The 23,054-nt window shown below is 35.0% G+C and overlaps 1 long non-coding RNA gene across 1 annotated transcript; it reads right to left on the reverse strand.

Annotated features, from left to right (window-relative positions):
* Nucleotides 1–4,320: 4,320 nt before the first annotated feature.
* LOC121224080 (uncharacterized) lies at nucleotides 4,321–4,968 on the reverse strand. The gene is made up of 2 exons (XR_005921552.1): nucleotides 4,593–4,968; nucleotides 4,321–4,505 (listed from the first exon to the last, which is right to left on the reverse strand). It is a non-coding gene; the product is annotated as an uncharacterized lncRNA (long non-coding RNA).
* Nucleotides 4,969–23,054: the final 18,086 nt, after the last annotated feature.

Here is a 23,054-nt window from a genome sequence, read left to right on the forward strand (position 1 = left end):
TCGTTATTAGACTTTAATATATTGATTTAGAGATTTAACATGGTATAAATGGATTCAATACCTAATTTCTTCCCATGGAGTTGGAATCGGAATCAAGTTTTCGGATCTATTACACGAGGTGTGGATTTAACTTATCAGAAAATTTAATTATGAATTTTTTGATAAAATAATAATATTTATTAAGATTGAAACTGTGATTAAGATCTATATGTTGTGAAATATTTGGGATATATTAACTATTCAAAAGAGATGCTAAAACCAAAAAAAAAAAGGGAAGGGAAACACAAGTATTTCGAATTGACTATTTTGGTGAAAATATGTTATAAGTGATGTGATTAAATGATTAATGTGAAATGATGTGTATATACCAATTCTCATGACATGTGATTTTATGGCAAAATTGATTTTGCATGATATATATATTTTAATCATGTCACTGTTTTATTAACTGAGATTTGATTTGCATGTTAAGCATGCCGACTATGATAAACTGAGATTTGATTCGCATGTTAAGCATGCCTACTAAAAAATATTGTTCATATGTCATATCATATGCATAGGGTTGGGATGATTATGAAAGGATGAAGACTTAGCAATTTTACTGCAAAATTGAGTTGCTTGTCAACAATGCTAACATGCCTTTCAATATCACTCCCTGTTGTGGCCAAGCCACTCAATATTTTTTTGGTCAAGCCACTCGTTAGCATTATGGACAAGCCACTCATAGCATTGTATGTAAATGAGTGGTTTAACCACACCGTGAAACTTTACTGCTATATTGAGTGGCTTGGCCATAATGTGGAGTGTTATTAAGTGGCATGTTAGTGTTGTGGACAAGCCACTCATAGCATTGTGGACAAGCCACTCAATTTTGGTGTAAAACTACCAAGTCTTACTCCTTTCATAATCATCCCAACCCCTTACATGTGATATAGCATATGAACAGTAGTCTTCAGTAGGCATGCTTAACATGCGAACCAAATCTAAGGTCAACATAGTCGGCATGCTTAACATGCAACTCAAATCTCAGTTTATCATAGTCGGCATGCATAGCATGCAAATCAAATCTCACTTAATAAAACAATGGCCTGATTAAAATATATATATCATGCATAATCAATTTCACCATAAAATCACATGTCATGAGAATTGGTATATACACATTATTTCACATTAATCATTTAATCACATCACTTATAGCATACATTCACCAAAATAGTCAATTCAAAATAGTCAATTCGAAATAGTTACTTGTGTTTTCCCTTTTTTCGGATTTAGCATCACTTTGGAATAATTAATATATCCTCAATATTTCACAACATATAGATTTTAATTAAAGTTTAAATCTTAATGAATATTATTTTTCTTTTTATTAATAAATCCATAATTAAATTTTCTGATATGTTAAATCCACTCCTCGTTCAATAGATCCGATAACTCGATTCCAATTATGATTATAACTCCAAGGGAAGAAATCTGGTCTTGAATCCTTTTATTAATAAACCAATACCATGTTAAAATGCTAAATTGATCTATCAAAGTCTCATAACGAAAGTCAAATGAGAAGACTTACTTATCTATCTTCCAACTGAAAGTACTTTTTCCTGAGGCAAGAATATGAAAAAGAACACTTCACAAGAATGTAAAATCATTATTAGATTCGAATTTAACAATGGAAGGAAAACATTGATATCGAAAACTTCAAAGTTTACTTACAATAGTTCCAAGAATTAGAAGAGTCCTTGATTGCGTGGTTGTTCGATTTATGGAGGAGGAATGATAGCTAACAAAAAAGTAAAATTAAAAAAAATGGATTAGTAAAAAGGATATTAGTAAAAAGGATAGTAAAAAGGATATTAAAAATAGATCTTAATCAAAGTTTTAATCTTAATAAATATTATTATTGCAATACCCCGAAAATTACTACAGTAAGAAAGTAGGTATCATTGATAGTAAAATAAGGAAATAAAGTGATAAAAAGAGAAATTTTGAGTTATGTCAACATTGGGAATTATATTATGACATATTAATTCAAGAAAGAATTAAATCGCAAAAGTGAGAAAAGTTTTGTTGCCCAAGAGTAAATACTCAAAATTTGAGGGATTAAAGTGTAAATACAAAAAAGTTGAAGGACCAATAGTGTAAATATTTTAAGGGTGGAATAATCTAGAAACTAAGGAAAATGGACGAATTAGGACAAAATTGAAAAGGTGAAGAATTTCGAGGGACTAAATCACAATTTTAACAAATTAAGTGATGACTCAAGGATGGAATTTTTAAAGATTATAAAGGGAAAAATGGTCAATTAGAAGAGAGAGAAATCTAGAAGATAATGATGATGTTGGAGATATTTTATATTAATTAAATAAATAAATATTAGTTTATTAATATTTTAATTTCATTTTTAAATGATATTTTATTATTTTATTAGTATTTTATTTAGTATATATAAGAAAAGGAAGATGAAGAATCATCCATTCCACCATATTTCCACGCAACTAACGTGAGAAGAGAGGAGAAGAAAGAAAGTTTTGCTTTTTTACAATTTGGTCATTCCACCAAAAATTTACCATTTTCACCTAGAAATCAAAAGAATTTCCATAGCTTCTAAGAGAGAAGAATAACAAGGAGACAATGAGGAGCTAGAATATCAAGTTAGATTCAAGAAATAGAAGCTGGAGGAGAGAGAAAATCAAGTTAAAGATTGAAATCAATAGCACAAGGTAAGAACATCAAGATTTCAATATATTTTTAATTTTGATATTAATGAAAAAGCATGGAAATAATGTTATAGTAGAGTTTTATTATATAAGGTCTTATTTTATTGATATATTAGTGAAGAGAAATAAGTGAAAGTGATGGGAAATATTATAGAGGAAGGGAATAAGGGAGTTATACACCTAGTAATCAACATTTTGCACTAAAACAGTTTTTGACAGCAGCAGTAGGTTAACTTTGAAAAATCACCATAAATTGTGGAAATAGAATTGAGTATGAATAAAATATGGAAATAAATATTATTGAGTCTAGTTTCTCATAGAGGAAATGGTGTAAGTAATGGAATTTTAAATCATGAGATATAATAAATTTTGTGAGATAAGGTCAGAATGAATTCAGGTTCCCCTGTTCTGACTTGGAAAAATAATTAAAAATTGTAAAAAATAATTATGGGTTATAATTTATATTTTTAAAATCCCTCATGAGTTTATTTTTAATAGAAACAAACAAAAACATCATCTTAATCCTGTACAAAAAGATAATTAATTTTTAGTGAAGAGGGGTCGGAACTGTCGAACAGTGAAATAGGGGAAAATTTAAAGAATAAATATACTTATTGGATAAATAAAAAATTCTAAAACTTTTATGGTAATAATATATGTGATTCTAGTTTTATATAAAATTTTTGGATCTCAATTTGGAGTTCTGTAGCTTAAGATATAATTAATTTAGTGACTATAACGCAAGTGAACAGCTTGTTATGAGTAAACAAGTTAATAGTGGTATTATGTATATATCAAGGATGTGGAATGGAGTGGAGGAGGAGGAAAAATATATGTGAATATTCAGCTAATATGAGTTTATTTGAAAATATCTAATTTACATGTTTTAGGTTTAGGGACTAAATTGAATAAAAGTAAAATTTTAAGGGTAATTTTGTAAAAATGTCAAAAAGTGACCAAATTGCATGAAATGAATTGTTTTATTATTTAAATTAATAAATTTAATGAAATATTAATTTATATCAAGATTGGGTGGAAATTTGAGGAAAATAGAAAATTACCAAAATGTCCCTAAATTTTGGTATTTCTACAATTTAGCCTGGTAAGTTCGTGTAACTTGAAATATATTCTTAGATGATTGAAATATATATATTGGATTGAGAAATTGATTTGAATTGTGAATATGGGAAATTGTGAATTGAATGAAATAGAAATGAAGCTTTGAATTACATGAGCAAATATCGGGTCTCGTAGGCCTTATTTGTTATGAATATAATATTTTGAGGATATGTTGTAAAGAATTATAAAAGCACATTAAAAATTTGAAAGTTTTAATTTGGATGAAATTTTGTAACTCAGTTTAATACGTATGCAAATGTATGTCTTCTAGTAATGCCTCGTACCCTATTCCGACGTCGAATACGGGTAAGAGGTGTGACAATGTGACATCACCAGATTCGGTCATAATGTTTAGACCGGGTTTGGGGTGTTATACTTATTTTTATCAATAAATCCATAATTAAATTTTATGATAAGTTAAACACCTCGTTTGGTAGATCCGATAACTCGATTCCAATTCCAATTCCAATTTCAATTCCAATTCCAAGGGAAGAAATTCGATCTTGAATCCTTTTATTAATAAATCAATACCACGTTAAAACACTAAATCGATCCAGTGAAGCCTCATAACGAAAGTCAGATGAGATGACTTACTTATCTATCTTTCAAGTGAGAGTACTTTTACCTAAGCCGAGAATACGGATCCAAGTGGTACGAAGAAGAACACTTCACAAGTATGTAAAATCATTATTAGATTTGACCTTAAGAAATGGAAGGAAAAGATTGATATCAAAAACTTCAAAGTTTACTTACAGTAGTTCCAATAATTAAAAGAGTCATTGATTCCATGGTTGTTCAACTTATGGAGGAGGAACGATGGCTAACAAAATAGTAAAATTGAATAGAATGGATTAGTAAAAAGGATATTCAAAATTCCTTTCTAACCGATTTGTAGATGTTGAAATGAATAAAAATTCCATTACCAACAAGTGGATGAAAAAAGAAAGAGAAATGGAGAAAAAATAGAAACACGGTGGTGGTGCGACGGCAGCACGACAGTAGTGGTGGTGCGGCAATGGTGAGTGAGGAGGGGGCATGGAAAAGAGAGAAGGTTTTAGTGGTTGTGGTTGTGATTTGGTTTTAGTGGTTTTGTGGTTGTGATTTGGTGAAGAACTGGTGGCGAATGGTGGTGATATGGTGGCAAAAAGTAAAAACAATGGTGGTTGAAGAAGGATGATGTAAACTGCAACAAGGGGGACAAAGGCACAAAAGGTGGATCAAGGGAATGAAAAGGGGGCTATACAAGGAATGTTGACTAGTTAAAAAGGAATGAAATCCTTGCCTATAAGGCTATAGGAAATTGAGGTGGATGGCTAAGGGGGGTTTAACCATAATTTTTAAATTTTTTATGGAATTTAACCTTGGATCTTTAAGAATTTAATTACGCTCATTTCCACTTGACTATATACTTGCTTGTTTATGAATTAACGGAATAATTAATAAAAAATATGAGATATGACACTCCAAAACTAGCCTATTTCCCTAAATTTAAAAAACAACGGCCTAATTGGCCAATAAAAGAATGGCATATACTCCTAATTCAGCCATATATATATATAAACTAAGTCTCCAAAAAATTATAAGTAAAAGTAAAGTTAAAAAGTAATTGTTAAAATAAATCAAGGCCTTTTGTATTAGTTAGGTGAAGACCCAAAGTAGGTAAAAGCACCACAAAACTTTTTGTATTATCCCTTGGCTTCATTTTAGACTTTATATTGAAAATATGGGAAAATTAGTTCTTATATGTCAGATGAGTGAGCAAAATAACCCATTCGTTAAAACTGCACAGTTAAATGTTTGTTTTGGTGTTTATAAGGTATAATAATAAAGTTAGCCTTCAATTTTTACATTTTTATTCAATTTTACCTTTACTCTTTTATTGAAAATAAATTAGAAAATTTTTTAACTAATAAGACTAAAATCTTAGATTTACTCACCTGATCAAAAGTTGGACGACCAAATTTCTAGAATAAAGCTTGTGTTCTTGGTAATCTTTGGACTATTTGGATTAAATCAAGCTTATTATGGGTGGCCTGGATAGAAGTTTGTTGGCATTGCTAATCTTGGGAGAAATTGTTAAAACTAGAAGTTTGTTGACATTGTGTGGTGGTTTCCAATCCACTTACAAGGAAAATCAAGTTTCCAAGAAGATAAGGCCCCAAAAGGAAAAAAGTTGTTTGGCATAGACTGGTATGTGGAAATCTAACTTTCCCTTAACATTCTTTCATTGTTTGGTTGGTAGTTTTGGATAGCCTCTAGGTGAAATCAAGGTTGATTGAAGGGGTTATTAGATTAATCCTGTCGAAACCTTTTTTTTTGTAAAACGGGGTCGACTTAAATTTGAAAAAATGAAAATGGAGTCGCCACCAATCTTTGTTTAGGTGTGATCGGATCACCTCGTAATAGTTGCTTTAATAAAATATTTCAATTTATCAAAACAATGATTTTGGTCTACGATGATTTAAGAAATCGGGCCCAGGAGTCGATTACGCATGAGGAAGGTTTAGCACCCTCAATGCGCCCAAAAATTGGTACCTAATTGATTACTAAATGTATAAATGTCGAAAGTTGAAATTTTGAAAAGATTTTAAAAATATGATCATTTTTTAATGATGTATACTTTGGAATTATTTGAGTAATTTATAGGAGGGTTAAAGACCTGATCGTCTCTAAACTACAAAATATCACGTCCCGTAAGTTAGGACGCAATATTCGAAACTCAAAAGAATAAACTTGTCTTAAAAAAACTTATTGGAAATTCAAATTTGGATATTTAGGAGAACATTTCGCTATTTAGGTTTAATGAGAAAAATCAAAACCCCGTAAGTTAAGGTACAGTTTCTCAACTTACCAAGACACGAAATGTCACCTTATAAAAAATTTTCTTTTATTATTTTTGAAGTTTAAAAAGGATACTTTGTCATTTAGGTTTAACGAGACAAACGAAACCCCGCAAGTTAGGGTACGATTTTCTCAGATTTACCAAAATGTGAAATATAACCTCATTTTGAAATTTCTTTTTTTTTTGTTGTATTCGAGGAAAGCTAATGAAATATATAGATGGCATTTGTACACTTGATTTTATGAAAGGAGAAATTGTTCAAAATAAATAACAAGGGTCGCACGTGACCAACAACAAATAATACGACATACAATCGCAATAATTATGACACGATATGCATCATGAAACACATATACATTATTGATATTAATAAACCTTAATGCTATCATGCATGAATAATAATAATGCAAATAACAATCTAACAATCACAATAATAACAACAACAACAAAATAATACTAATGTATCTATATCTTAGAAATATTTTAAAATTAACAAATATATGATCAATGAGATGACAATAATAATGGCAAAAAAAAGCAAATAAACCCATAAATATATAAAAAAGGAATAATAAATAAAACAAATAATAGTGTAAAATCAATTAAAATTAAAAAAATGAGTAAATAAACATTAATCGAAATTTTTTTTGAAACCTCTTTTTTTAAAATATATATATATAAAAAGGAAATAGTAAAAAAACAATGAAATAAAAATAAATAAGTAAATGAATAAAAACAAGTTGTGGACCGAATTGAAATCAGGCCAAAAATCGAGGTTTAAATTGAAAATAAATAAAATAGGTTGCTAGGGGACCGAAATGAAGCACGCTCAAAGCGCAAGGGGTATGCAGAGAAATATTCCCCAGTCCAGAAACGCAACGTTTCAAGCGAGGGATTATACATGGTCCAAGGACGGAATTGAAACAGAAGCAAAATTTGTGGCCCAATTCCAAAAGAACTAAAAAGAATCAGACTGCGCTACGTTGCAAAGGTGGAGGGATTGCATGCATAAATATCCCTTCACATCAGAAAACACGAGGATCCCATGAATGCGGGTCGGGTCTTCAGGTCTTAGGCCAAACGGTGTCGTTTTGGCAATTGTTATTCGACCCAAAACGGCGTCGTATAGATTCTTATATAAATAGAAAAATTAAAACCCTAAAAAAAAGAAATCAGCCCTTATTTTTTTCAAAAAACTAAGGATCTCAAATCCTCTCAACCCCATTCCTCGGCCGATCCTAATCGTCGCCATGGTCTGTGGCCGGTGTTGAGCGAAGGAGTTCCCAATCCGTACATCGAAGCATATTCAAAGGTCCGAACTTTGGAAGGGGGAACTGATGAGAAAACAAAGTCTTTGGCCTTCTTCCGAGCCCGAATCTGAAGACGGGAAAGGACCATCGACAACGGGTTTAAGGGCCGATTCAGGTAACTCTTTCCCTTTTATTTTCTTTGCTAATTATTTTAAAATGGGTTTTTTTTTAAATAAATAAATAAATAAATAAATAAACGTAGAGAATAGTTTAAAATCAACCTTTAGAATTTTGATTTCTGATTTTCGATTGACTGATGTGTGTAAAAAATTACAGAGAGAAGATCTAGGCCTTTATAGCTGGATCCAACCATTAAATTTTCCTTTATCTGCCTATATTTACTGCCATTACTGTTAGCATGCTCTATTGTTGCATTCAATTTTTACAGGGGTTTCGAGGCGTGGAGGAGCGGTGATAGGTAAATGACGGCTGCGGTGCGCGCGAGGAGGTAGAGCAGCGTACTGCGCACCTTAGGGTTTCTGCTCCTTTCTTTTGAAAATGTTTTTAAGTTTTGTGGGCTAGGGGTTTTTTTATTTTGGGCCATGGCCTACATTGGGCCTGTTATTTTTCCTTTGTAATTGAACTATTATTTATTTTTTTTAATATTTGGGCCCAGGCAGAAATTGGATCTTACAGCTGCCTCTCTTTGCTCATTGTCGTGTAACGAGAATAGAGTAAAGACTTTTGAAGGGACAATTTTGCCCGGTCTCACCAAGTCTTGACTTCTTTGGTACTCCTTCCAGTCTACTATGTCTTGCTGTTTTGATTCAATCCACTGTACTTCAGAGAAATACGGCTCGTAGCTTCAATCCATTCTGTTGTAACTTTAGGGGGAAAAGATTCATAGTTTTAGCCTGCTCCACTGCAACTTCAGGGAGATAAGACTTGTCGCTTCAACTTGCTCCATTATGACTTCAGAGAGATAAGGTTGGACATGATAAGATGGTATCTACAGTCCGCTCCTCTACAAATTTAGGAAGATAAGACTCGTTATGGTAGATTTAATCCGACCCACTGCAACTTCAGAGGTTTAGGATTCATCGTTTTAATCCGCTCCACTGCAACTTCAGGGTGATAGGATTAATAGCTTCAATCTGCTCCACTGCAGCTTTAGTAAGATAAGATTGGTATCTTCAACCTGCTCCACTGCAACTTCAGGGAGATAAGGCTTGTATCTTCAACCTGCTCCACTGCAACTTCAGCAAGATAAGGTTTGCTATCTTCAGTCTGCTCCACTACAACTTCAGGGAGATAAGACTCGTATCTTCAACCTGCTCCACTGCAACTTCAGGAAGATAAGGTTTGTTATCTTCAGTCTGTTTCACTACAACTTCAGGGAGATAAGACTTGTCATGGTCGATTTAATCCGACCTACTGTAACTTTAGAGGTATAGGATTCATCATTTTAATCCGCTCCACTGCAACTTCAAGGAGATAGGATTAATAGCTTCAATCTGCTCCACTGCAACTTTAGGGAGATAAGATTGGTATCTTCAACCTGCTCCACTGCAACTTCAGGGAGATAAGGTTTGCTATCTTCGGTGTGCTCTACTGCAACTTCAGAGAGATAAGATCTGTAATTTATAGCTTCAATCTATTCCACTGCAACTTTAGGGAAATAAGATTCGCTATCTTCAGTCTACTCCACTGCAACTTCAGGGAGATAAGACTAGGGGCTTCGATCTGCTTCACTGCAACTTCAGGAGATAAGATTTGCCATAATAACTTCAATCCATCCCACTACAAATTTAGGGGTATAGGATTTGTGGTTTCACTGGTCTGTTCTCTAGTTAACATGACCTGTAGACTCCATTTTATGAACCTAATTATGCCTAGTGATTAGGATGTCATGATCAGAATGAATCAAATACTCCTAACTAGATATGTATGAATGATATTTGCATGAATGTAGAATGTTATGAGAATGATCCCTTTTTAATGTTTGGGTTCTCATTACTCGTTGTTCATTAAGGTTCTATCACCGATGTCTTCTTGTTCAGTTGGTATCTTTAACAGAAAAACCAAAGAAATAGTCTCAATTTAGACTATTCTTTCTCCAATGCTTCTAACCCTTAAGTTGGTTAGTTCTAAACAATAACTCTGTTTCAGGTCCTCGTACTATTTAAAAGCTTTCAGAGTAACATGCAGAACTCCTTCTTCTTGAATATTGTCAGTCCATTAATCGTTATTTCAATGAAAAATGCTTGAAAAAGATTATCACAATGGACAAGATGAAATTTTGTTGAGAGTTGAGCTCGAAATAAATTAATTAATCAAGATAGCAAATTTTGTTAGGATTACAAAATGAAAATCAAGATAGCATATTTCACCGAAATATAAGATGAATGAAATGGAAATAGGTGCCCCAGATATCGTAGCATGAGCTTCTCTGTACAAACTTCTTGAGGGCCACTTTGAGCTTGATATGTGTCCAGGAGATTCAGAGTATTTTGTTGATGTCCCGAGATGCATCATTTCTCCTTCTTGTTAGTTCGGGCATAGTAAAAATAATGCATGCCTTACATTTGATCACAATTTGAATTGCCCATTTTTTTTCCAGGTTTTCAATTCAAAACCCCTTTAGGCTTAAAGCGCCCTTCATGAGTTTTCACCTTGGCCTCTCCTTTTTTTTAGGTGAAGTACTTTTTTTATCGAATCTGAATTCACAGGACTAAGCAAGCTCTTTCCATCCATCTCGATCAAAATTAACGCTCCTCTAGAAAAGGCCTTCTTTACCACATAAGGTCCTTCCCAGTTTGGCATCCACTTTCCTCTAAAGTCTTTTTATATAGGAAGGATCTTCTTCAGTACCAAATCTCTTTCATGGAATTCTCTAGGGCAAACTTTCTTATTGTAAGCTTGTATCATTCGCTTCTGGTACATTTGACCATGACGGATAGCTCTCAACCTTTTTTCTTCGATCAAGTTCAGCTAATCATATCGGGATAGAATCCATTCAGCTTCGTCTAGCTTTAGTTTTGACAAAACTCGGAGAGAGGGAATTTCAACCTCAATTGGCAGCACTGCCTCTATTCCCTAAACCAAAGAGAACGGCGTTGCCCCAGTGGAAGTCCTGACAAACATTCGATAAGCATAAAGGGCAAATGGTAACTTCTCATGCCAATCTATATAGGTCTCAGTCATTTTTGTTAGAGTATGCTCAAAGATGAATCATGAGATAATTGTAATAACATACTTGATTTATCATGTTTATTAATATAAGGCATTACCATTATCATTTCAGTTTCTTTTCTGTGTACATAAATAAACTATTTTATAATAATGTCCTCAGAATAATATGATTATTCTTAAAAGGTCCTTAGTCAAGTATAATTGTTGGCTAGGACAACAATAATGCATGAAGACTAACATGTAGTTGATTGATGATAAAGATTTGACGTTGATATAGAATGTCAAGATCGATGGATGAATATGTGTGTTAGAGAACAACATATTGGATTGACACATTATGAGTATGTTTCTTGGATTATTATGTAATTGTCACAACATTACTCATAGTGATTAATATGTATATGATCCTCAGACTTGAGATCTTCATAATCCCAACATTGTGAGTTGTGTATTTTGATATAGTCAAACGTACACCGTAACTGGTTGTTCTATAAAGGCTGATGTTGGATATACCACGATCTGTGTAGAGGGATATGGTTGATCGATATAGGATAAGTCCTTCCTACATACTGGGAGTAATATCTTAGGCCACTTGATTGAGTGAGACTAGAAATGCATGGCCATGCTCAATCAAGTGGCCTAAGATATTACTCCCATTATGTAGGAGGGACTTATCCTATATTGATCAACCAAATCCCTCTACACAGATCGTGATATATCAAACATCAGCCTTTGTAGAACAACCAGTTACGGTGTACGTTTGACTGTATCAAAATACACAACTCACTGGTTGTTCTATAAAGGCTGATGTTGGATATGCCACGATCTGTGTAGAGGGATATGGTTGATCGATATAGGATAAGTCCCTCCTACATAATGGGCATAATATCTTAGAGCACTTGATTGAGTGAGACTAGAAATGCATGGCCATGCTCAAATAAGTTGATATGAGATGTCATACTTATTTGTATATCATAGTCTACTTAAGATATCAAGGAACATGGAATGGACTATATAAGCGTGACTATTTCATGACTTGTGTCCAATCCAAAGATAAAGGATTTAAGGATTATTGTATGAAAGGTTAATCATAAAAGGTTATGTCGAATCATGATTTCTTGTGACTTAGGTAGCAATGATGCATTGCTAGGTGCCACTCATTGTTTGTAACATTGGAATCGTTCTAGTATTACTGCTAACGTTACAAGAACCTACAGGGTCACACCCTATAGTTGAAATGAATGGAATAAAACATAGGTTGTATTATGTTTGGTTATCACTTGAATTAAATTAATTATAGAATTACTTTAATTGGGTAATCAAATATCGAACACATTATATGTACAAGGTTGTTGTACGCATAATGAGAACATGAATTTGGTTAGTATATAAACTCAAATAAATATATAGTTTACCGAAATCATTATTGTAATTAATGTAATTATAATTTTTAGTTTAAAAACATTGATACATTTATTTAATTTCTAGAAACCCTAAAAAGAGATATAAAATCTCATTTTTCTTTGCTTGGTGTCTAGTAGCCGTCAAAGCAAAGTCTTCTCAAAAATAGTTTTTGGGATTCTTTACGTTTATTGTCAACAGGGTGGATTACGTAGGGGTCGGGGTCACAATAGATTACGGCTAGATTCGATAGCAGATCAGATTACGCGTTGCCAAGGCGTCGCTGTCTACTCAAAATAAAGATTCTGTAATTTTGAAATCTTTTTCACCCCGATTCGTTCCTTACACATGGATCCATGGTTAGGATCACCGAATATTTTATTTTTCTGTTACGCCGTAGGGGTGCTGGCGTTGCAATAGTGGTATCAGAGTCACTTGTGTGATACGGACTCGGGTTTAAATACTTGGGTGATGCAATTGTATGAGATGCATGCTTTAATTTTATTGCGTTACCGACTGTTGAAATCGTTTAAGAATAATCAGATAACCGTTCCTTTTAACAATGGATTAAATGTTAATCATGGTGTTATGGCCTATTCTGTTTTATGTTATTACTGGTAAAGGTTAACAAATCTGTACTGGTGCGACGGTGGTGTTTACAATTTCCAGTAAGAGTTAACTGGTTAGTGGAACAAGGGTTGTTTTGGTGTGTAACCTCAAGGATTAAAATCTTGAAAACACGAATCTATTGATAAAAGTTATCAAATCGTGAGGTTTCATTTGAATGGGGTATGCGGTTCGTATCGCGGGGGCTTCGCCCTGCAACCTTGGTCCTTACTGCGGGGGCTCGCCCCCGCACCCCTTACCCCTACCACAGGGGCTTCGGCCCGCTTCCTCCGACCGCCACAGACCCTATCTTCTTAAAGTATGTTTTATAATAAATAAAATTTGGGGGGCCATAAAAGTTAAAAGGATATTTTATAATTCACCTTAACAAAACGTTGAATTATGTATGCTATTTTTGACGTGCACAGTGTTTGAAATTCATAGTTATAGCCCGATGACCCATTTGATAAAAGGTTGTAATTTTATAAATACGACCTGCATGTCATGCCTTACTACTATTCTCTTTTATTTCTCTTCTCATCTTACTCCCTCGTATGTAAAACGAGTTTCTACATATTGTAATTTGCAAGCGTTGCTGTGGGCTAGACGAGAAGGAAGATGGGCCAACTAGTGTGGACCGATAGCTTGTGAATCAGCTTACACCTATAGGTTTCCTTTTGGTTCTCCCATTGGCTTGGGTTGCACCACCTTAGTTTATGGGCTATAACTATTGCATTTATTTATTGCTTTATTTATTCATGTATGAGATGCTATGGATGACTAAAGCATGCCAAATTTTAAATAGGTTAAAATTTGATAATGATGAACCACATTAATTGATGAGATCAATTAAATGGGCCAAATTAAACCATAATTTGTGAGATGGAACAACCTTAATAAAATCCCTCTATTAAAATATTAAGTCAACATAGCTTCCAATTTTGCCCTCGTTAAGGCCTCGATCAATACTGTGTAGGTTCTGCTAAAGCGAAGTACTAGTATTTATCTTGGTTAAACACGAAGAATAAACAAGTGATATTCGCTGGTTAAAATTGGTTAATGACTTAACTAGGTTATTCTAATAGGATTAGAAACCTAGAGGCAAGTAATTTGGATAAAATCATAAGATGATTAGAACAAGAGTTGTTCACCAAATTTTAAAAGTTACATATGTAATTAGCAAGTGTTGCTTACCTAGATAACCATAATCTTGAGAGTAAACCTAAAGCTGAGTTAAGAGGAGGTGAAATATGGATCCTTAACCCACTTGAAATACTTTTTGAGAAAGTCTTTCTGAAACTGATATATGAGGGTTATTAATTTTGTAATAAAATAGAGGGAACATTGTTTAATAAAGTCCTTTTAATGATTGATATAAACTTGGTAAATTTACACATGCATATTTTATTGTTGTAGATATATTATGGCTGCAAACACTAATACACTCTCATTGCGATCGGTCCTTGAGAAGGACAAACTGAATGGTTTGAAATTTCTTGACTGGTTCCATAACTTGAGGATTGTCCTCAAACAAGAACGGAAATTATATGTCATTGAAACACCGCCTCCTAATGAACCACTCGCTAATGCCTCGAGGGCTGATAGAGATGCTTACAAGAAGCATCTTGATGACATGGTAGACGCTAGATGTCTTATGCTTGCCACTATGAATCCTGAGCTTTAGAAGCAACATGAGGACATGGTTGCTTATGAAATGATTGAGCACCTGAAAGAACTTTATCAGGGGCAAGCACAACAAAAGAGGTTTGATATCTCTAAGGCCCTATTCCAGTGTAAGCTGGCTGAAGGAAGCCCAGTAGAACCTCATGTCCTTAAGATGATTGGCTATATTGAAAGCCTGTCTAAGCTTGGGTTTCCATTGAGCCAAGGGTTGGCCACTGATGTTATTCTGCAATCGTTTCCGGATAGCTACAGCCAGTTTGTCTTCAATTTCAATATGAATGAAATTGACAAGACTCTGCCACAGTTGCTTAGTATGTTACGAACTGCTGAAGGCAACATGAAAAAGGTTGGACCCAAGCCCATATTGATGATTCATAATAACAAGGGCAAGGGAAAGGCCAAAGTTCAGACAAAGCCCAAGGGTAAAGGTAGGCCCAAGCTTGGAAAAGTAAAGGCTGCATTGAAACCTAAAGGAGGGGTGGCTAAGGAAGGAAACTGCTTTCATTGTGGTGTGACTAGACATTGGAAGCACAATTTCCCTATCTATCTTGAGGAAGTCAAGAAGGCCAAAATAAGCGGAACGTCTGCTTCTGGTACTTATGTTATTGATATTAATTTATCAACTACTAATTCAAGGGTATTAGATACTTGTTGTGGTTCTCACATTTGTACTTCTATACAAGGACTGCAAAGGAGTAGGACTTTGGCTAGAGGAGATGTGGACCTGCGAGTTGGAAATGGAGCAAAAGTTACTGCATTAACTGTGGGAACATATAATTTATCTTTGCCTAGTGGACTTGGTTTATGTTTAGAGGATTGCTATTATGTGCCCAATTTGACTAAAAACATTATTTCAATTTCTTGGTTAGACAAAATTGGTTTTGAGATAATTATTAAGAATAATTGTTATTCCTTTTATCTCAATAATGTGTTCTATGGTTCGGCACAATTGATTAATGGCCTCTATTTAGATCAAATGAATCTCATTTACAACATAAATACTAAAAGATCAAAAATAAATGACTCAAATCAAACTTATTTATGGCATTGTTGTTTGGGCCACATAAGTGAGGAACGCATATCCAAGCTCCATAAAGATGGTCTCTTGGATTCATTTGTTTTTGAACAATTTGAAATATGTGAATCTTTCTTTTTGGGAAAAATGACTAAATCTCCTTTTACTGGTAAAAGTGAACGAGCTAGTTTATTAGGCCTAATACATTCTGATGTATGTGGGCCAATAAATACACAGGCTAAAGGTGGATTTCACTACTTCATTACTTTTACTGATGATTTCAGTAGATATTGGTATGTCTATCTCATGTGCCATAAGTCTGAGTCCCTTGAAAAGTTCAAGGAATTCAAAAATGAAGTACAAAATCAACTAGGAAAAACTATCAAGACACTTCGATCTGATCGAGGTGGAGAGTATTTGAGCTTAGAGTTTGATAATTTTTTGAAGGGTTGTAGGATTGTCTCACAACTTACTCCTCCTGGTACTCCTCAATGGAATGGATTTTCTGAGAGAAGAAATCAAACTTTGTCAGACATGGTTCGATCCATGATGAGTCATGCTGGTCTACCGACTTCCTTTTGGGGATATGCACTTGAGACAATTGCTTTCACACTAAATCGTGTTCCATCTAAATCGGTTCAAAAGACGCCATATGAAATGTGAACTGGGAAACCTCCTAATATGTATTTTATGAAAATTTGAGGTTGCGAGCTTATGTTAAATGTCAGACATCACTAAGCTTGAATCCCACTAAGAACAAAATACTTGTTGCTCAGACTGGTGTCTTCCTAGAGAGAGATTTTGTTTCTAGAAAAGGAAGTGGGAAAAAGATTGAACTTGAAGAAATTTGAGAATCACAAAAAACCACTAAACCAAAGATAGAACAACAGCAAATTCCAGAAGAAGTTGAAGAACTAGTAACTGCTGTAGAAACACAACCACATCGTAGATCTTTAAGAGAACGCCAAGCACCTAAGAGATATGGATTTCTCATTACAATGCATGGTGATGTTCTTCTTATAGATCAAGTTAAGCCTAGGACTTATCAAGAAGCAGTGACGAGCCCAGAATCTGAGAAATGGCTTGAGGCCATGAGATCTGAGATGGATTCCATGTATGAAAACTAAGTATGGACTTTGGTTAACCCACTCGAAGGGGTTAAACCCATAGGGTGCAAGTGGGTTTTCAAAAAAAAATCGACATGGATGATAATGTACAAACATACAAGGAGCGATTAGTCGCTAAAGGTTTTCGCCAAATTTATGGTGTTGACTATGTTGAAACCTTTTCTCTTGTAGCTATGTTTAAATCCATCAGGATGTTACTTGCTATAGCTGCATTTCACGACTATGAAATCTAGCAGATGGACATCAAAATAGCTTTCCTTAACGGGAACCTTGAAGAGGATGTGTACATGACACAACCTGAAGGTTTTGTCGATCCAAAGGATGCTAGAAAGGTATGTAAGCTACAAAGATCCATTTATGAATTAAAGCAAGCTTCTCGAAGTTGGAATCCTCGTTTTAACGATGTAATCAAAGAGTTTGGTTTTATCAAAAATGAAGATGAGCCATGTGTTTACAAGAAAGTTAGTGGGAGCACTATAACATTCTTGGTACTGTATGTGGATGACATATTTATCATAGGAAATGACATACCTACCTTGTAGTCTACTAAGACTTGGTTAGGAAGTTGTTTTTCTATAAAGGACTTGGGCGAAGCCACTTACATCTTAGGAGTGAGGATCTATAGAGATAGATCAAGACGACTACTAGGTCTAAGCCAAAGTACATACATAGATAAAGTACTGAAAAGGTTTAGTATGGAAGAATATAAGAGAGGATTCCTACCTATGGGACATGGTATTTCACTCTTGAAGGAAATGTGTCCTTCAACTCCACAAGAGAGAGAACGCATGAGTAAAATTTCATATGCTTCCTCTATTGGATCTATCATGTATGCCATGTTATGTACCCATCCAGATGTCTCATATGCCTTAAGTATAACGAGCAGGTACCAAGTAGATCCTGGTGAAGGTCACTGGACCACAGTCAAGAACATCCTTACGTACTTAAGAAGAACTAAGGATACATTCCTAATATATGGAGGTGAGGAAAAGTTAAGTGTAAAAGGTTACACTGATGCCAGCTTTTAAACTGACAAGGACGATTCTCGATCGCAATCAGGTTTAGTGTTTTGCCTTAATGGTGGTGCTGTGAGCTGGAAGAGTTTAAAGCAAAGTACAGTAGCCGATTCTACAACAGAGGCCGAGTATATTACAGCTAGTGAGGCAGCAAAGGAAGCGATTTGGATCAAGAAGTTCATTACTGAATTAGGGGTTGTGCCTAGCATATCAGATGCTATAGAACTTCGATGTGATAACAATGGAGCCATTGCACAAGCTAAAGAACCTAGATCTCACCAGCGATCCAAACCTATACTTAGGAGCTACCATCTTCTTTGAGAGATTATCGATCGAGGGGATGTAGAGATATGCAAAGTACCTACAAATGATAACATTGCTGATCCCCTGACCAAGCCTCTAACACAGCAGAAGAATGATCGTCACACTAAGTCGCTTGGTATTAGATATATAAGTGATTGGTCTTAGTGCTAGTGGGAGATTGTTAGAGTATGCCCAAAGATCAATCATGAGATGGTTGTAATAACATACTTGATTTATCATGTTTATTAATATAAGGCATTACCATTATTATTTCAGTTTCTTTTCTGTGTGCATAAATAAACTATTTTATAATAATGTCTTGAGAATAATATGATTATTCTTAAAAGGTCCTTAGTCAAGTATTATTGTTGGCTAAAACAACAATAATGCATTAAGACTAACATGTAGTTGATTGATGATAAAGAGTTGTCATTGGTATAGAATGTCAAGATCGATGCATGAATATGTGTGTTAGAGAACAACATATTGGATTGACCCATTATGAGTATGTTTCTTGGATTATTATGTAATTTTCACAACATTACTCATAGTGATTAATATGTATATGATCCTCCCACTTGAGATCATCATAATCCCAACATCGTGAGTTGTGTATTTTGATACAGTCAAACGTACACCGTAACTGGTTGTTCTATAAAGGCTGATGTTGGATATACCACGATCTGTGTAAAGGGATATGGTTTATCGATATAGGATAAGTCCCTCCTACATAATGGGAGTAATATCTTAGGCCACTTGATTGAGTGAGACTAGAAATGCATGGCCATGCTCAAATAAGTTGATATGAGATGTCATACTTATTTGTATATCATAGTCTACTTAAGATATTAAGGAACATGGAATGGACTATGCAAGTGTGACTATTCCATGACTTGTGTCCAATCCAGAGATAAAGGACTTAAGGATTATTGCATGAAAGGTTAATCATAAAAGGTTATGTCAAATCACGATTTCTTGTGACTTAGGTAGCAATGATGCATTGCTAGGTGCCACTTATTGTTTGTAACATTGGAATCGTTCTAGTATTACTGCTAATGTTATAAGAACCTACAGGGTCACACCCTATAGTTGAAATGAACAGAATAAAACATAGTTGGCATTGTGTTTGGTTATCGCTTGAATTAAATTAATTATAGAATTACTTTAATTGGGTAATCAAATATCGAACACATTATATGTACAAGGTTGTTGTACGCATAATGAGAACATGAATTTGGTTAGTATATAAATTCAACTAAATATATAGTTTACCGAAATCATTATTATAATTAATGTAATTATAATTTTCGGTTTAAAAACATTGATATATTTATTTAATTTCTAGAAACCCTAAAAAGGGATATAAAATCTTGTTTTCCTTTGCTTTGTGTGTCTAGTAGCCGTCAAAGAAAAGTCTTCTCAAAAACAGTTTTTAGGATTCTTTCCATTTATTGTCAACTGGATGGATTACATAGAGGCCGAGGTCACGATAGATTGACCTAGATTCGATAGCAGATCAGATTACTCATTGCCAAGGCTTCGTTGTCTACTCAGAATAAAGATTCGATAATTTCAAAATCTTTTTCACCCCGATTCGTTCCTCACATATGGATCCATGGTTAGGATCGCTGGATATTTTATTTTTCTGCTACGCCGTAGGGGTGCCGGCGTTCTAACAATTTTCCCCATAATTTTCTTGATATTTTTATTGGCTGCCTCCACCGCGCCATTCATTTTTGGGATATATGGTGATGAGTTGTGGTGCTTGATCTTGAATTGACTACAGACCTCCGCTATCGTGTTGTTGTTCAAGTTCAACGCATTGTCAGATATAATCCTTTCGGGCATCCCATACCGACATATGATCTCTTTTTTTAGGAATTTGCTGACTACCAATTTTGTGACGTTGGTGTAAGAAGTAGCTTCTACCCATTTAGTAAAATAGTTGATCACTACAAAGATGAAACGATGTCCATTTGAAGCTTTTGGTGATATCGGCCCAATGACGTCCATGCCCCACATAGAAAAAGGCCATGGAGAAGTCATGACATAAAGAGGTGAAGGAGGCACATGAATTTTGTCCCCATAAATCTGGCACTTATGGCATTTATTAGCATACTTGATGCAGTCTCGTTCCACAGTGGACCTATAATATTTGAACCTCACGATTTCCCTGGCCATTGTAAAACCATTAGCGTTTGTTCTACAGACACTATCATGGACCTCTTCCAAAATTTGCCTAGCCTCAATAGCGTTCACGCATCTCAGCAAAACCTGATCCTTTCCTCTTTTATATAGGATTTCTCCATCTAAGACGTAGTCATTGGCCAGCCTCCTCAACGTTCTCTTGTCGTTCTCAGTTATTTGGTCTGGGTATTCGCAATTTTTCACGTATCGCAATATGTCTTGATACCAAGGGTGGTCATCTTTTTCTTCTTCTTCGTCAATGTTGCAACAGTAGGCTGGAGCCTCATAAATGCTCATTTGGACAGGCTTCACATCCTCTTGTTTATTTACTTTGATCATAGAAGTCAATGTAGCCAAGGCGCCAGCCATCTAATTCTCATCTCATGGGAGATGGCAGAAGCTGATATCATCAAATTCTCCAATTAATTACAGGATCAGCTTTCAATAATTAATCAACTTGGGGTCTCTTGTCTCCCATTCGCCTTTCAGCTAATAAATTACTAATGCAGAATCCCCATATACCTCTAGCACCTTGATCTTATGTTCAATAGCTACACGAATTCCCATGATACATGCTTCGTACTCTACCATGTTATTTTTGCAATCAAAATCTAATTTACTAGTGAACGAATAACGATCACCATCTAGAGATGCCAAGACTGGCCCGATCCCATTGCCCACAGCATTTGAGGCCCCATCAAAGTTCAATTTCCAAGCATTGCCTTTTTGTGTGTTTGTTTCAACGGTTGCTACATACATCAGATCCTCATTTGGGAAATCGGAATTCAAAGGCTCATAATCTTCTAGGGCTCTACTAGCTAAAAAATCTGCTATTGCACTCCCTTTTACGGCCTTTTCATTCACATAGGCTATGTTGAATTCAGACAGTAGAATTTGCCATCGGGTCATCCTTCCATATAGAGTGGTCGACTCCATCATGTATTTCAGAGGGTCCAACTTTGAGATTAACCAAGTCGTATGGTATAACATGTATTGTCTCAATATTCGATTAGTCCAGACCAAGGCGTAACACAATTTTTCAATCGGCGAATATCTCATTTCGCATTCAGTGAACTTCTTGCTAAGATAGTAGATTGCTCTTTCTTTTCGTCCTGACTCATCATGTTGGTCGAGCACGCACCTCATAGAATTTTCAAATACTGCTAAGTATAGTATCAGTGGCTTGTTTGGGCAATGTGGCATCAGTACTGGGGCGTTGGACAGGTAATGTTTGACTTTTTTGAAAGTTTTCTGGCACTCTTCATCCCATACACCTTGATTGTGTTTCTTAAAGAGAAGGAAAATGGGGTCACATTTCTCAGTTAACTGTGAAATAAATCGAGCGATGTAATTTAGTCTTCCTAGAAAAGCTCGAACTTCTTTCTGAGTACTCGGCAAAGGCAATTCTTGTATGGGTTTGACTTTGTCTGGGTCAATCTCAATTCCCCTTTCGCTGACTAAGAATCCAAGCAACTTTCCCGATCTAGCCCCAAAAGTGCATTTGGCTGGTTAAGCTTTAGCTGGAATTTTCTTAACCTTAGGAATAGTTTTCTTAGGACTTGCACATGTTCCGCCTCTGTTCTAGACTTTGCAATCATGTCATCGACATAGACTTCTATCTCTTTATGCATCATGTCATGGAACAAGGTTACCATGGCTCTCTGATATGTCGCTCCTACATTTTTTAGTCCAAACGGCATCACTTTGTAGCAAAACGTCCCCCACATCATTACGAATGTGGTCTTATCCATGTCTTCAGGATGCATCTTAATTTGGTTGTACCTGGAGAAACCATCCATGAAGGAGAATAGTGCATATCAGGCCATGTTGTCCACTAAGGTATTGATATGGGGCAATGGGAAATTGTCCTTGGGACTGGCTTTGTTCAAATCTCTATAGTCCACACACATTCGCACTTTCCCATCTTTCTTAGGAATAGGGACTATGTTGGCTACCCATTCTAAATACTTGACCACCTGTAAGAACCCAGCATTAAACTGCTTCTTAACTTCTTCTTTTATTTTCAGCAAGATATCGGGCCTCATCCTTCGGAGCTTTTGTTGGACTGGTTTACATTCTTCCTTCATGGGCAGGTGATGTACCACAATATCGGTACTTAGGTCGGGCATGTCTTGATAGGACCATGCGAAGACATCTTTAAACTCTTGAAGCAACCCAACGAGGTCTCGCCTTGTTTTCTCGGTAATGCGAGTACCAATTTTTACCTCTCTTCCCTCTCTTAAGCTCACGACTTCTACTGATTCCTTATAAGGTAGGATTTGTTTTTCTTCTTGTTCCACCATTCTTAACAAATCAGGAGATAAAACGCTGTCTTGGTCATCTTCAAAATCCTGAGGATCATCCATACTCATGTCTTGTTCAAATAGGGACTCTGAGTTAGTAATAGCATCGCTCACATCATTGACATCTGAAGACCTGTTATTGGGATGAAGGGAGGTCCAAAGAAAGAAGAATCTAAGAATAATTATATGCACAGTATGATTATAAATGGGATGAAAAGAATGAAATAATATTTGCTCAAAGTGAGACTGAATGATATGTTTTCATTGAAATAAGATTTTGGACATGTGTC

This window comes from Gossypium hirsutum, chromosome D12, assembly GCF_007990345.1.
Source record: "Gossypium hirsutum isolate 1008001.06 chromosome D12, Gossypium_hirsutum_v2.1, whole genome shotgun sequence".
Classification (NCBI taxonomy): Eukaryota; Viridiplantae; Streptophyta; class Magnoliopsida; order Malvales; family Malvaceae; genus Gossypium; species Gossypium hirsutum.